Below are 15823 nucleotides of genomic sequence, written 5' to 3'. Positions count from 1 at the left end.
AGCTGACTTCCTGCCCTTTGAGCAGGGGGCTGGACTCGATGATCTCCCGAGGTCCCTTCCAGCCCTAATGTCTATGAAATCTATGAAAACATATTTCACAATGTCTGAGTTTTTAGTTCTTGACTAGGTTTGCTTTGTGGATATTTTTCGGACAGCATCTCTTTTTTTTGTTTTTGAATTTCAGCTTTCTGAAAGTTGCTAAACTAATAGCCCTGAAGACTGAAGTCCTCTATCTTGCTATAAGAAAGTACATCATGGGTAGAAAAATATACTTTCCCGCAGTACCCCACTAGTGTTTCTTACCTTTTCCTGGAAAAATTAGTTTTAGAGGTAAGGGGAAGAGGATAGATCATTCAGACCCCAGTACTGAAAACCTTTGTGCCCAATCCAAAGCCCACTGAATTCGATGGAAATCTTATTGAGTCTATCTAACCTTTAATCAGCTCCTCAACAAACACAAGTAACTTCAGGCTTGTGATTTAATGGGATTACTTAAAGCAGGGGTATCAAAGATCCATCCCACAGACTGTATCTGACCCATGGAGGCATGTCAGCAGGCTTTTGGGGCTTCTGGAGGGGCTGAGAATTCAGGGGTGGGATGAGCCCACAGCTGAATTCCAGGGTATGGAGGCCTGTTTGGATGCATTTTGTCTGGAAGGTAAGCAAAGGCTGTTCCCATAGCCACCACAGTGCCAGTCTTTTCACTGCTAACAGTGTTCACTCTGCAGCGAGGAGCCCTGTGATCTGTCTGCATCCAGGCCAGAAGGAGGTCTGCAGCTGGGTCAAGGGGCTGGGGGAGTTTGACATCTCTGACTCAAAGGTTGAAGTGTCTGCAGAAATAGTCCTCAGCCCTCTATATTTCATACTGTTACCCAAGGTTCCAGATAGGGTTCGCATTGACTTTTGCTCTTTAATGTGGATGTTTTCTCACTGGGAACTGGGAAGTTACTACTCGCTTAACAGATCACCTAGATAGCTGTCTTTGGTAGTAACTTACAGCTGCAACTAACCTGACCTAGATTGGCCCATGGCCAAGGAATGACAGGCTGCACATTCAGTTCAGGTCCCCCTTCCTCAGCTTTGTCCTCCATAGTATCTCCTATGCTGTAGATTTGGTATAAGTTAGTCGTAACCAGAAATAGCTACAATTTTTCCATAGCAGAGGCTCAGTTATGTTATATTAATAGTGTGCTTCTGGTTAAATTGAGTTTTGAAGAGAGTCATATGACCTGTATAATAGTAGTTAAGTATTGAGTTGCCAAGGGTTTCTTTTCTTTCTTTAAAAAAAAAACAACGAATTTACAGCCACATAGTTGTTTGCAATTGCAATATAAGTAATTAAAATGAAAACTTAGACCAAACTGATGTGGAATCAAACAAGTGAAGGTTTAAGGTTAGAAATTTTATTTCCATGGGCATTAACAATATTTTCTAAAACTCTGAGTGAAACTACTTTCTGGAAAACTCATTTTCAAGCCATCACTGAGCATCAGCTCTCAGGGGAAGTACATGCAAAGGATTTGGTTTTTATAGTCCTCATCAGCATGAAAGAAATCTTTTATGGAGTGGCTTGAAATTTGAATTTTATAAGTGATATAGAGTGACAACAAAAAACAGAATAGAAGGTAACAAATACTGCTCACATCCATGCATAGCAGCACGTATATATGATTACTGAAAGGAAAATAAATTTTACACCTTTGTGGGAAAGTTTAATTGGTTATTAATCGCATTACAAGGCCACTGTGATAAGAAAAGTCATTTAAAAGGCTGGAAGCACCAGGCATAGTTTAAGCAGCAGGGTAAAACCTGTTGAAGTAATACAAGTGAGACTATATTTTATCTTGACAACATGACTTAACCCCTCCTTTAGCAAACCTCAGTTCTTATGTTGTATGTGAGAACTGCCAGTCTTCTCAGTTGTACATGACTTGTAATACCGTTACATGTAATAACCATTATAATTGTAAGTCTTCAGTAACAAGAGGACTAATAATTAATGACTGTTTTTAGAATTGTGATCCCACTGCACCATGTTTACAACTAACAGGTCCATTTAAACTGGCTGCTTTTTCTATATCACATTTAAGCTATGGTATTAAAAGTAAATAAGAACTTTCTCACTTTATTGTAAGCAGATGGAGCTTCCATTTTGCTCCTAACACATGAGAAGGACTCCAGGGAAGCCTGATTCTCCTGTTGATCCAGAAGCTGAGGTCCTTGGCAAACATTAATAGTGGCCCTTTAGCCAATCAGCCGGCCCCCTGCTTCTAAGCAGGCAGGCTATTACCCTCTAATCCCTTGCAACTGGGCTGCAGCCTTTGAGCCGTGCACCTCATTACAATCTGCATCAAGAGTCCGGATGCATGCGCTGATGACAGACTGGTACATGTTGCTAGCTATCTATTGGTCAGTTGAATATGAAGGGTCATGAGACACTCATTGGAAACTAGCATCTGAATAATAATCTTACTCTTGATGGCAAAGAAAGTGCTGTGGATGTGCCTGTCTTTTTGGAAAGACCAAAAAAAAGAAAAGAAAAGATGTAACCACCATTATGAGCTACTCTTTTCCTGCACATCTCGTTTCACTAAGTGCAGCAAATGTTAAGCTCAAATCATGAAAGTTCTCTGGCCAGGAGTACTGTTTTTTGCTCTGGTTGGTCACTGTTAGGGTTGTCCATCAGGGTGCAGGTGTTCTTGGTTGCAAACTTTATTACTCAATTTGGGCAACAGATAGCAATCTCTCTGGATGCAATTTTTTAGCCAGGTGAGATGAAACTATGTTTAGGGTACCTTTTCTAGTCTCCTTCCTCATGTGAGGGAAGGATGGCTGAGTCAGGATTGCAATTACTGACTTGAACACCTGTCTCAGTTTCAAGTACAAAATGATCATCATGGACCATGTAGATTCGTGACTCGGGGCTTCCACGATTGACTAGCACGTGCTCCATTACCCATTGCCAAAGGACTTGCTATTGAAGGAAGATGTCTACACATCTTCTTTTAACATAGGGATGCTATTGTGCACAAGCAGTGAAACAGTACTTTGTGGGAAGGAAACTTTAATTCAGTGGCAAGGTAAACTTAGAAGACTTGAGGCTTCTATTCAGCTGCAGCCTTCATCTGCCTTTGCACTGGTTTATTCTTTTCTTATCTGCCTGCTCCACCTTTTGAGGCCTTTTTATTTTTATTTTTGGATTGTTATTCATCTTGAAACTCTCACTTCTCCATCTTGGTGCCATAGGTGACCCTACCAGTACAGAAGTCCTGGCTGCACTGCTTTTGGGGTCATGGGTAATGCACAAGCCTTTCCACCATGTCAAGGTTGTGATCCTTGGGAAGGAAATCCTTGGTAGGGAAATATAAGTCGAGATTAAAATCAGAACAGATGGACACTGAGCACACATGTGGCTCAGCAAGACATTAATACTATAACTAAATACAGAGATCTGCACTTGGGTAAATGTTGATGCAGTGAGCTCCACACATCAGAGTTCTGCTGAAGCCAGAGTTCTGTGTGATGATGGGTTTGCATTTATGCATGACTTCATGGATAGAGACCAATTAACATTGTACATGTAATGCATAAGAACAATACTTTTAATTGTTTGAGAGAACCTTCTTTGCAGGAAGTGTGGCAGGGCCTAACTTGGGGTTCTTATCCTTGCCCTGACATTGACTCTACACTTGACATTAGGCAAGTTACAACCCAGCCTTGCCTCAGTTTTGCCACATACACAATTAAACTAATAACACTGACTTGCGTCATCTTTATTAATCATTCAGATTGCAACATAGGTATATTTTATGGATTAACAGTTAATCCTTAAACCACTTAAACAATATAAGTACACTCTTTATTTTAAATTCATTCTTGATTGCAATCCAAAAGGAAACTCAGTAAAAATAAAATTATTGTGAAAGGTGTCTGGGGTGTGGAGGAGAAACTCTTTATTTATGATTCAAGCAAAGCTGAAACCATGAAAATATTTCATTTCTAGAGGTTTGCGATGCAGATGCAGCAAATATACATAAAAAGATGGCAAAAAATATTTAAAAAAATAAATGTATAGAAGAAATTAATGGAAGAAATTGATGGTGAATATTCCTATTAAGGTTCTGAAAACATCACTTAGTCTGCCGCTATTTCTATTATAAGAATTTTTTGTCACTGCCACGGATCTTGTGTGCTTCATATTGGTTAGTTAATAATTTGCCATTGCCATTATGTTGTCAACCTTGTTTTTATCTCTAAACAGTTATCAGAATTGTCCAAGGTACTTGGAAGCAATAAGACAACATGGTTGGTTCATAGTCTTGAACTAATTTGATTGAACTCTGACCTGGAAACTTAACTAGCCACACTTTAGGCCTGTTGGTCGGTACTGTGTATACATCCTATATATTTGGGGGTTCTAGTTTTGGAAGAAAGAAATTCTTTTAGCTTTGAGTTAAGGTTTTTGATATGTTTTGTTTTGTTTTTGCCAACCTTCATTCTAAAATGAAAATATCTATCTTTAGAAGCCTGCTCTTTTCAGTGTGCTAATATTTTCGTGATATTTCCTAAGAGCCATTTTTTGGTTGCTATAGGAGTAAGAGATGTCTCCTAAACACCTGGTGACAGAGGTCAGGGAGTATAGAACTACAAGGCAGTTATTAATCATTTATGTTTCACCTGACCTGTGTTTTGTTAGCTGATGTCCTTGTTCTGCCTAAAGGTACAATGAAAAATCACAGCCACGTCAGATGGAAAGTAGAAGGATTGGAGTGTGGCCATAATTGTTGGACTATGACACAGAGAAGCTGCTTTTAAAAAATGATTATTGAAGGAGATGGAGTGGCCAGATGTCCATTCCTCTTTGTTGCACAGAGCCTTTAAATTGAGAGCAAGCAGGATCACTTGGTGGTTTGGAGCCTGTCCTGTTTCTCAGGATGAAGAGTGAGGCAGAGGTAGTGGGTGTGTTTCTATTCGTGCCCTGGTGTCTTCTGCACAGACTTCGGTACAGTAATAAAGGGACTCCAGGCTACCATTAATCACCTCTGGGTTGTGATGTCCCAGGCCACTGCTGCAGCATGTTGAAGACCCTTGACCCTGTGCTGTGCAGTCATCCTGGTGCCCTGCGCCTCCTGGGGTGAGAAGAAGCCCTTGCCTGCCCTTACCCCGCCTCTCCCCAGCCTTGGGTGGCACTGGGTAGGTCTGTCTGCTACCAATAATGTAATCCTGCAAGCCATGCCCCCCATGAGGATACCCCCATCCTTTGTGGGGGCTGGGGGAAAAGGGGTGGATCTCGTTCCCAGGTTCTACCTTCCTAGCACTGCCATTGGCTATTGTGACTGTCGCCTGGCAGTTGGCTGAGGTGGTGTCAGTCTGAGCAGTGTCGGCCCTTGGCTCTTCCCCACTAGCCCTTTCAGGCTAGTAAGTCAGTGAGCAGAGGAAATGGCTTGGGAGGGAGCAGCGTGGCAGTGATGGGGGTAGATGAGCTTGCGCTGGCAACTGCTTCCTCTGAGCAAAGTTTTTTGCATGGGGGGGAAAGAGGGAAGGAGGTGGTTGGCGTGGGGGGGGGGGAGACCATTGGGCAGGGGGGTCACCTGCTACCACCTCCCACCCTGGGTACTGAGGCTGGAGCCTACTTGCTGGTACACTGTCACCCACCTGAGCCCCGCTGGCACCTGCACATGGGTCCTGCAGACAAAGATTTGGAGCTGCTGCCTCCAAGGCAAGAGGGCAGGGTCGCCCAGGCTCTTGGGTTGTTCCATTCATCAGTGCTTGGGCAGAGCCAGCCCTGGGAGGGGGCAGCACATGCGACCCGGTCTGCAGGCAGGGCAGAGGCGGTTGCCCATGGGCAACTGGTCCTTCTGTTGGGCTGCACTGGCAGTTGCCCATGGACTCTGCTCTGCCTCATGTCAGCCATGGCTCAAGTTGCAAAGAGTTGGTGGCCTTGCCTGCCATGGGGCAGCTGAGTGGTTCATCTTCTGGTCATTTTCTAGTCCTGGTTCTGCCTGGACCAGTGCCAGACCTATTGGTTATTATGCCAAAGGGGGAGGGGTGGCTGCTCTGTTTTCATCCACGAGGGGATTCGGGCCACTTCCAGAGACAGACGTGTGCTGAGCTGCAGAAGTTGCCTGTGCCCCAGGAAGCTGTCCTTTTCAGATGAAGGTGTTCCATTCCTGGCCCGTGAGCCAGATCCAGCCTGAAGAGCTGTGTCATCTGTATGGTGGTGGAATAGTGGTGGGATTTAATTGCCTTTTCACAGCTAGACATGGACCCCTTCTAATGCTTTTCTCTTTCCAGGTTAGTGATCTATTGTTTATGACCTCCAAACTCATTATAATAAATAATGGTAAATATGTTTTAGTCTACTTTTTATAGAGCAGCCTCCTCTACAATGTCAAGTTTAGTTTTCTGGTGTTCATTTTATTGGTGGGGGGCCAATAAAATTAACATCATGTTACTGTGATATTTCTTATAGCAATCTTATCATGATCTTCAGGATATCTTTTTAAACTTGTCTGTCTAAACATATTTTACTGCTAATGTAATTTCAAGTTTATCTAGGCACTCATCTAAACTTCTTCGTTTCCATTCCTTTGGCACGGTTTTCCTCAAATGTGAGGAAACTGCATAGACATGTTTTTAAAATGAAGATTTTTTTTTGGCTAGCTTTTACTGAGGTAGGTTTTAAAAAGTAACTTATTAGATATAACTGTTAAAGGAATATAGTAGATGTTTTCTTGTTTAAAAGGGAAAACTTCAAGGGGTGATACATTTCTGGCCTAGCTACTTTATCTGGTACACCACATGCTCTGTAACATTTTTCTTTTTGCTGTGTGTTCTCTAATGGAAGGAAGTTCACAAATAGCCAGGATCATTTGGCTTAAATTGGGGGGTTTTTGTCTGCTTTGCAAAGGTGTGGGCACCTAACTGTATCTACTGTTAAGAAAATTAAGCCAAGTACATCAATAGTTTCTTGTCCCAATGGGGCTGGAAATAAGTCACAACTGGAGCTCCAAGGCGCTAGAGTTATACAAATGATCAATACAACTGTGTTTTTCCTGATGTATAGAATAAGTATTATGGTAAGCCACTGAATTTAAGTGAAACTTGTTAGATTAAGAGCACTGTTTTGAACCTCACGGGTGTGTACATACTAAGAAAAATGTGTGTTTACCACAAGTAGGCTTATAGGTCCAGAGAGCCTGGTGTTTACTTCGGCCTGCAAGCATGTATTAAAATACAACTGTTTAGTTCATACTGATATGTTTACCTTATATTTAGTTACTTGTTTTACCATGCTAGCTAAATCATGGTAAAAATGCCACACTTTTTTTTTTTTAATTTCTCCTCCTTCCTTTCCTTTTTTTTTTTTAAATGAAGACAAGGCTTAAATTACAGGATATAGCCCTAGATTAGTCTGTCATAATTGAGGATACGTAGTTCAGAAAAAAATGCTTAAATTGTAAGGTGAAAAAACAAGGTAAAGAAAACATTTCTATAAGGCAAAATGCAAGCATTGCTTTACAAGTTAGGGCTGGGGGGGACACTTGTGATTTTGAAATGAAATGAAACTTTAAATTTAAATGAGCAGTAATGTTAAAATTGCTGAGTGTATTTATACATAGTGTAATCCCAATGAATGTGAGTGGTGCTAACTGCTCTACTGACATATATGAAAGCAACTCTTGTCCTGAAAAAAAATTAAATTTGCGTTCATTAGTCTTCCATTGCAACCATTCTTAATGGGTTGATTCTTCGCTCTTCATATAGAAACTAGTGGGTGGAGTCAGTCTGACATTTTCCCTGTTTTTGCACTGCAAGTTCCCACAGAGCTTAGGTCAGAGCTTAAGTTTTTTATTTGTATATTCTTGTAGTTATGCTGGTAATCTGTATTAACAGTAATAGGAGTAACCTACTGTGTACTGGAGTGTAACACATGCATTAGTTCTAGTCAAGCACTCCAATCTTTTAATATGCATAACGTTTACACAGAAGATATCAACAAATCCTCCAACATGTGTGAAGCAGCATGATGTGATCTTTCATGTGTATGCTCTGTGTAGTATCTTATTTGGACACAGCCTTCTGTAGTCCAGTAATCTTTGGCATTTTTGTCTTTTAGGCTTGCAATGTGTGAGACTCGGCTAAAGTAATTTACTATGACTTAAGTAACTGAAATATATGTAGACAACTATTTCCAAAATATGAGTAGTGATTTCCACCTTTTTCCTTTTTTCACTGGGCAACTACTGTAAATCCTCAGTATTTCTTATGAACTACCAGGAATCTTAATGAGCAAACTTTAAATTGATAATTATAGAAGAAGGGCCTAAGGTCTGTAGACGCCAGTTTAGGAAACAAAACATTATGAAAATATATAATGAGAACAATTTAAAGTATAGGAGAAGCAAAATTTTACTTGCCAATTTTAGTCAGATACTATAGATCTGAAAGCTTTATAGTATGCTGCTGGAGGTAAGCAATAGGACAGTATTGGCTTTTGATTTGATAATGCTATTAAAAAGTAAATGGGTGTCTACATATAATATGATCCAGTTCACAATGAATGGGGTCAAAAGAGTATTTGATCTTCCAGGTGCACTTTTGAATTGTCCCAGGCAGCTGTAAACTGCTTTAATAGGCTTGTACATGTGTTTGTTTCAGGTGTAAGCCAGTATCTGAGGTGATTTGGAGATGTTGGTAAAATGAAGGAACTAATTCTAATATTATAAAAGCCTAAGTCTATCTGTCTATCTGTTCATAATGCTTTATTTGCACTCCAACTGGCTGATGGAAACAGCCAATCGGAGTGCTGCAAGCATGGGGGAGTGCTGCCATGATTTCAAAGCCGTGCTGAGGACCTGACAGAGGGTGGGGGAGCTGGGGCCAGCATCACTGGCCTCAGCTCCCTGACCCCATTCCCTGCAAGGAGCAGAAGAGCAGCAGCATGGGGTGTTAGGTGATGGCACTCCATCACAGCCTGCCCCCTGTCATTCTTAACGGGCAGCTGCCTAGTTTCTATAAATGACTGTAATTCTACATCAAGGTAATTAGCAGCTGTAGGTAACTTGACTTCTAATACTGAGTTTGCTGCGATAGAATATTGCTAATATCAGATTTAGGCAGCGTCTCTGGCTGTAGTCTTGTTTTGTAAAAGGTGGCAAGTGGTATGACCACCAGTGTCAAGGTTAGTTTTACATCTGATTTGACTTCACTTCCTTGACTATGTTGCCTTTTATTACTGTGCTGTGACGTTGTCTGTGGTCACTCAGACAGAATTGCCTACAGCAGGGGTGAGGTACAGTTTTGGGCAGGGTGCCAAAAACACCCGAAACCTTGACTTGTAAGATGTTGGTGTGCCAGGCACAGATGGTGGGAGAGCCCCGAGGGGCTTGATCCTCATGCCATCCTTCCGCAGGCACATATGCCAAACAAAATGCCTTTGCATGCCATGCTCTGGCACCTGTGCTGGGGTTGCCTACCTCGGGTCTACAGAGTCAGGTGTTTGCTGCAGCATCTGGATGTTCTGCTGAGAGTCTTGCTTTTAAATATAATCTAAGTCTGACCGTTTTTAACTGATGTATTCTCATATGTCTTGAGCTTTGATCCTTCTGAGTGCTGCACTAGCCTGATTGTTTAATTTACAAAAATAAAAGGTTCAAACTTGGTATTGGGATAATGTTAAAAACCAGTGAAATCTCTAACTATAATAAATTTTGAACCATGCAGTGTTAAGCCAGGTACAGACATTTCTTTTACTGGCATAAACTATTAGAAACTGGTCTTTACCCCTAACAGAACAGAAGTTTGTCACAAAAATGAACCTGGGACTAAGATTTCCCCTGTCAACCGCCCCCCCCGGGTGATTTTAAAGCTTGGGGAAGTGGTGGTGCTATTTTTGTGTCTCTATTTACCTTCTAATAACTTAATGTAGCACCAGAGGCATTACACTACATTTTTGGACATTATATATCCAATTGTACTTTGGGTTGACTTGAGTAAACTCTAAAACGAGGAAAGAGTATTAACTACAGCTGTCAATTAATCGCAGTTAGCTTATGTGATTAACACAAAAACACATCTGTGTTAATTTTTTTTAATTGCCTTAATTGTGTACATTGTTTTGACCAGTGGAGCAGACTAGCCTGAACCCATATGCACAGCCTGTCCTGCACCTGCTTCAGACACACCCACCCATGCTGAGCAGTGGCAGTGGCTGGGCAGAAGCTGCTACTTGGCATGGAGAAAAAGTAGCCCATCTCCCTCAGCACTGCCAGGCCCTTCTTGCTGCAGCTGCCCAGAGCTTGCACCTGGGCTGCCCTGTGGCTCCTCTCTGCTGCTGTCACCAGTGCTTCCAGGCCACCCAGCAGGGCAGTGGTAGAAGTGCAGAGCCTCAGGGTAGCCTGGGTATGGGCTCTGGATAGCTGCAGGAAGAGTGGCGTGATATTGGTGAGGGAGAAGGGCTGCTTTTCCTCCGTACTAGCAGCAACTTCTGCCTGGCTTCTGCCACAGCTCAGTGTGGGCAAGTGAATCTGAAGTAGGCATGGGGCAGGCCAGGGTTGGGGCTGTGTGATGTTGGTGGTGGCGGGGAGAAGCTGCAGGGTGCATGGGCTCTTGGGTGGGAGGGGTGCTGATTTATTGTTGAACTGTGCTATTTAATTGCGATTTAATTACAACTATTTTTTTAAATCTTGCAATTAATTGCAACTTATTCTTTTTAAATAGTTTGTCAGTCTTAGTATTAACATTTGGAGCATAGCTTACTCTAGTCACTTCAGTAATAGCAAGGTGCAGGTAAGTTCTGGTACTTTTTTATTTGTATATATCTAAGGATGGGGTTTATATTCAGTGACTTATATAGAGCTTGGAAATAGTGTGTGCGAACTTGAGAGTGGAACAGTTGCTAATTTATTCATAGTAACAGTTCTTTGGGTTGCCAGCTCTGAAGTAATAAGTGAAAGGTAGAACACTTGGCAGCAATTTGCCATTCTAAGTGCAGAGAGTGAGTAATGTAAAGAGACAGTATTAATAGCTACTGTAGATTAAGTGAACTGGAGGAAAGATTGAACATTTTCTGTTCCTGAGAGCATAGGATTCCTCTCGTATACACTTTCGTGTAAGAGGTCAGGTGTCATTTGTGGTATTAGTTTTCAGTTTCAAAGAAAGAAGTAACGTTTTAAATAAGATAGTATTATGCACAGCAAGGCACGCTTTTGATGGTGGACAACAGGCTGTCTCGAGGTTTTCTGCTGTTGGTTGTATAAGTAGTCATGCTTTAGCACGGCATTGAGTAACTTATTGGATTATTATTTATTTATTTACACAACATTTCAGCTTTTTTTAAAAAGTGGCATTTAGCATTATTATGCATGATAAGGATGTATGAGTGTAGTCTATCACATCTCACTCTAGCACAAGATCTCTTAATTTCCTATTTTAAATAAAAGGAAAATTGGAAACTGTCTTAGTTCTTATGGATTTCACTATAAAAGCAACTGTGTCAGATTAGATAATGTAATAAGTATTCTGTAATTTAATTCCAAAATTTAGACTATGTAAACAACCTTTAAACCATTTTGAGTAGTGAGCATAGTTCAGTGTTAAATGAAACTTTTGTACAATTTGTGTGTTTGAAAATGAACACAGGACTTGAATCATCATGTTTCCATAGTTTCAAGAGAGAGCTTGTAGGGTAGCACTTGGTATTCAGCATTTTTGAGGCACTTAATGTCTGAGTTTTTAAACTGTGGCTCTGGAATGCTCCAGTAGTTGCCTTGTGTTAGAAGTATGTCAGACTTTAATTCTGCTTAATATGAAAGTAATTTGCGTTAGACATGTTGAATAGAGGGATATGAATTATTGATATTGATATTCAAGCATCCGTGAATCTCAGAAGATGCGAGCCTTATGCTTTATTACTATAGTCCTTTGTCAGTGGAAGGCTTGAGGAGGCAGGTGGAAGGAAGTACATTTCCATAAGCTAAAACAGAGAAGAGAACTTGCTTCTGTAATATTTCTTAATCATGACTGCTAGGTTAGCATTGGCCAAGGCTAATGTAGCAGTTAACTATAGTGGAGAAAATTGGTCATAAGATCAGCATCAAACATTGAACTGGGATTGGACTGGTGAGAAGTATAGAGGGGAAGACTATACGTGAGGTGAGGAGCTTTTAAATCAAAATTTTAAAAAAGGTCTTTCATCTCTAATGCATAAGTGCAAGACTGAAAATTAGACACATTTCTTATAATAACTTGGGAGTAGATGTTATCAAGGAGATTCTAAGCACCTCCTCTGTTGGGTATAGCAGCTTAATTTTGGCTGAGTAAATAGCATTTGCTGTCTGAAGGAGACACTAGGTTGTATATCTTACAATCTTTGCTGTCATAGCAGTTATCAGTGTGTCATTTTCTCTGAGAAGGAAACGTAAATTATTCTTAAAATATGTGCTGTGACTGGTCGTGTCTTATGCTCCTATAATCAGCTGTAATTGTTTTCACTATAATGCTTCCACTTTCAACACAGTTTGCATTGTCTAAAGGACAGTTTTAATGAGTCATATTTCTTTGTGATCTGTATAGAGAAGGCCAAAGCAGTGGTATCAGGGCCGGAGATGGAGCTGAAGGCCAGGCGGGGGAAATGCAAAGAAGACAGACTGCACAATCTTCTCCATGCTCCCCCCCAAGCTATTCACTGCAAGTCTTTCTGTATGTATCCCACTGTACAGTCTTCCCCGTGTTCCCTCTGCCGCAAGCCCCCTCCCACACTGCATGAGCCACCCTGGCCCAGGGCAGGCAGCAGCTCATCTCTGGTTTTGGCTCTGGGCCTGGGGCCAAAGCTGGAGCTGAGCTGCCGTGGGTCCAAAGCCGGTTTTCAAATCTAGGACAAGGCTGGTTTTCTGCCACGTTGATTGGATTGTGGGGAGAGAAACCTTGTCTTGCATACATACTGTATTTTCTCAAATCCATTTGTAGAAGGACAGCATTTGCCTACTTGCATTGAGACAGGTGCTTATGTTTGTCAGCTTAGTGGAAGAGATGCTATAAAATACAGATTATGTGAAGGGTTCCCCAAAAAGTTTATGGCACGGGGGGGTGGGATCAATAGAGATGTCCCTATGTGTTGACAAGGTGTCTCCATTTACTGGAGAAAAGTACTTTTGTACACTGGTATAGCTGTCATGTTTCATAACTCTTACTTGGAATATTTCACAGTTTTCTATGGCAGCATCACTGCTTTTCTCTTATATGTACTTTGGGAGGAAATCGATATCAAATGTATTTGCTGACATGAGGATGCCTTCTAGGAAGCAACAGAAACCTTTATGTGACTTCTTTAAAGGGGCAGCCAAAGTATGACTAACTTACCTTTTAATGTCTGCATACGAAGTGTAGATGCACTTGACCTAGCTGTAAATTAGTTACCTTGGATACCAGTGACAGTCTAGCACATGGTAAACCTTCTGTTGTTGCTACAAAGCCCTGTCTCTTGTGGTCTTTGGTCAAGTCAACAGAAGTTGATCACTTACAAGGCCATAGGCATGGAATAGATTGGGTAAGAAAGCTTCTGGTGCAGTATTTCATATTTGCAGATGCCTAAACTTCTGTGTTCGTGATGCTTTTTGAAATGTATGGTAGTACTTAAGGGTTTTTTTTAATATGGATTAAGTGAATTTGGGAAGGAGAATAAGATTTCTGAGCAGCTCCTGCCATAGTATGTTTAGAAAAAATTGAAAAATGTTAGTTTATAGTAAGTAATATGTTTTTCTGAGAAATGTTACCTTATAGCCACGGATAACTATTTAGACAATTAAGTCACCAGTTTCTAGGAAATTGAATTAAAATGGCAGAATTCGTTAGGTAGCAGAACTTTTGTTTTGGGTGGATTCTACTGAAGTGAGATCCCTTGTGTAGATGCAATGTCATAGACTCTGGTTAGTTCTCAGAGTAGTATTCTTCCAGTGATACAATAAGACTCCCTTCCTTTTGTCATTCATTAAAGATATGGTGGCTCTGAAACGCAATCTCTGCTACTTCTTGGTAGGTTACTTTACAAATGAAGCAAAAGCAGATAGCTAGAATAGGAATGATAATTTGTCTGATGAAACAAATGTCTTGAAGTCTTATTTTTGGGCTATGTCAGAGATGAACTGTCTTTAGCTTCACTGTAATATCATCGAAGCTTACCAGCAAAAAGCCACTCTGATTTAGCTAGGTTGCCAACCATCTGACTCCATATTCCTGAGCTCACTGTTTCAGTGATGGCAGAAGTTAGGACTTTAACATAAAACCATCTTTACTTGCATGCTCTGGTGGTGGGAGGAGTTAGATCCCTTTCTTACTGTTGAATATCAGTTGGGAAATAGAGATTATTTTCACTCTTACATCACCATTTAGAGGAAGTTTCAGTTTTCAAAATGCAAGCATTTGATTTTACATAATCAACATAAATATAATGTTGTGAGTCCTGCCAGTTGTTGTTTTTCGATGTTAACCATTTTCCTTATCTTGAGAGTTTTCCATAAACTTTACCTACTTAGTAACTAAATGCTAATTTAAGGAAGTTAGGGCTTTTTCACTCAGTCAAACTGAATAACCTGCCTTTTAGTAAAATTTGTCTCAGCAACTGAAGAGTTAAATTTAAATAAAGAGCTTGTTTTTATCCACTTTGGGAAGTTGGCAGGATGAAGAGCTAGGGTTGCCAGTACTATTACAAAAATACTACTTTGTGCTATTGGGAAAGGCCTTTGGTGGATGACTCAAGCCTTTTGTAATCTGGGTTTCAGTATATTTCACTCCCTACTCTCTCCTTTGCTTATTTTATCCCCCTATTTTAAACTTCATTTGCCTTTTTTTGCGTTTTGGGTGAAATGTTTTGAAGCAATGCAAAGGAGAGATAATGGGGTCTTTCACCTTCTCAACCCACTGCCTTATAGTCTAATCGTATGTCAGAAATTTATGTCAGACCATCCTTATTCCACGCTCCTTGTTCCCTTGAAATGTTGTCAGTGGTATGATTTGAATGTTTTTTGTTTGGAGGGTCAGCCACAACTAATGTTCTGACTGTCCTTGAGTCCCTTTTGCCTCTGTCCCTCCATATCTGTAGATTCTAACTGTTCACTCGGTTTTTCTAGTGCTGTCTGTGGTGATCTCATTTCTAGCCTCTACTTCAGGCCCTGTCCTAAAGATGTCTTCCTTTCTGGGATTTTTTCCAGTCGAGAGCAGATGCCTGTAGAGCTTGCATCCTTTCAGCTTCCCAGTCAGTCCAGTTCCATTCCAGGCTTTGGGTGCAGATTGGACAAAAGTGGTAAAGTTGGACATTCAGATCTTAGTGACCATTGCCTACACTGACTAGATGGTTCTATTCCTGTGTGATGGTACCATAATCGCACCAAGGGAAACTTAACAATATGGGGACTCTGAAAATAAATTGCTTAAATTATTGCAAAGAATAAAAAGCTGTTTAAGGATTCATCCCACGACTGGGCAATTAGCATTAGGGGCTATAGGCTTTACAGGTGGGATAGAGAAGGAAGGAAAGATGGGGGTGTGGTGCTCTATGTCAAGGAGCAATAGATATCCTCTGCCAGCAAAATGGGGTCAGAGGGGCAAGTGGAAGTGCTCTGGGTCAAGATAGAAGGGGGCCATGGGGAGAGGGATCTAACAGTGGGGGTCTACTACAGACCCCCCAGCCAAGGGTAGGAGCTGGACCGGGAATCTTCGGGTCAGCTGCAGAGGCACTTAAGGCAAAGGATGTAGTTGTCATGGGTGATTTAAATTACCCAGACATCTGCTGGGAGGAACAGTCAGCCAGGTCGGACCGTTCCAG

At 41.1% G+C, this 15823-nt stretch overlaps 1 protein-coding gene across 5 annotated transcripts in view; it reads left to right on the top strand.

Moving 5' to 3' along the window:
* Nucleotides 1-15823, top strand: part of FAM126A (family with sequence similarity 126 member A) — a 72477-nt gene that overhangs the window by 9117 nt on the left and 47537 nt on the right. For 2 of the 5 annotated variants that reach the window (XM_019534534.1, XM_019534516.1), the window contains exons 2-3: nucleotides 6154-6294; nucleotides 8261-8331. The exons of the other annotated variants lie outside the window; for them this stretch is intronic. The gene's annotated coding sequence lies outside the window, so the exon portion shown is untranslated. The remainder of the gene's footprint in view (nucleotides 1-6153; nucleotides 6295-8260; nucleotides 8332-15823) is intronic. 5 annotated transcript variants of the gene reach the window in all.

Source organism: Crocodylus porosus, unplaced genomic scaffold (assembly GCF_001723895.1).
Source record: "Crocodylus porosus isolate Cpor-Errol unplaced genomic scaffold, CroPor_comp1, whole genome shotgun sequence".
Classification (NCBI taxonomy): Eukaryota; Metazoa; Chordata; order Crocodylia; family Crocodylidae; genus Crocodylus; species Crocodylus porosus.
The sequence above is the reverse complement of the archived record's forward strand: the minus strand, read 5'-3'. Positions and strand labels throughout refer to the sequence as shown.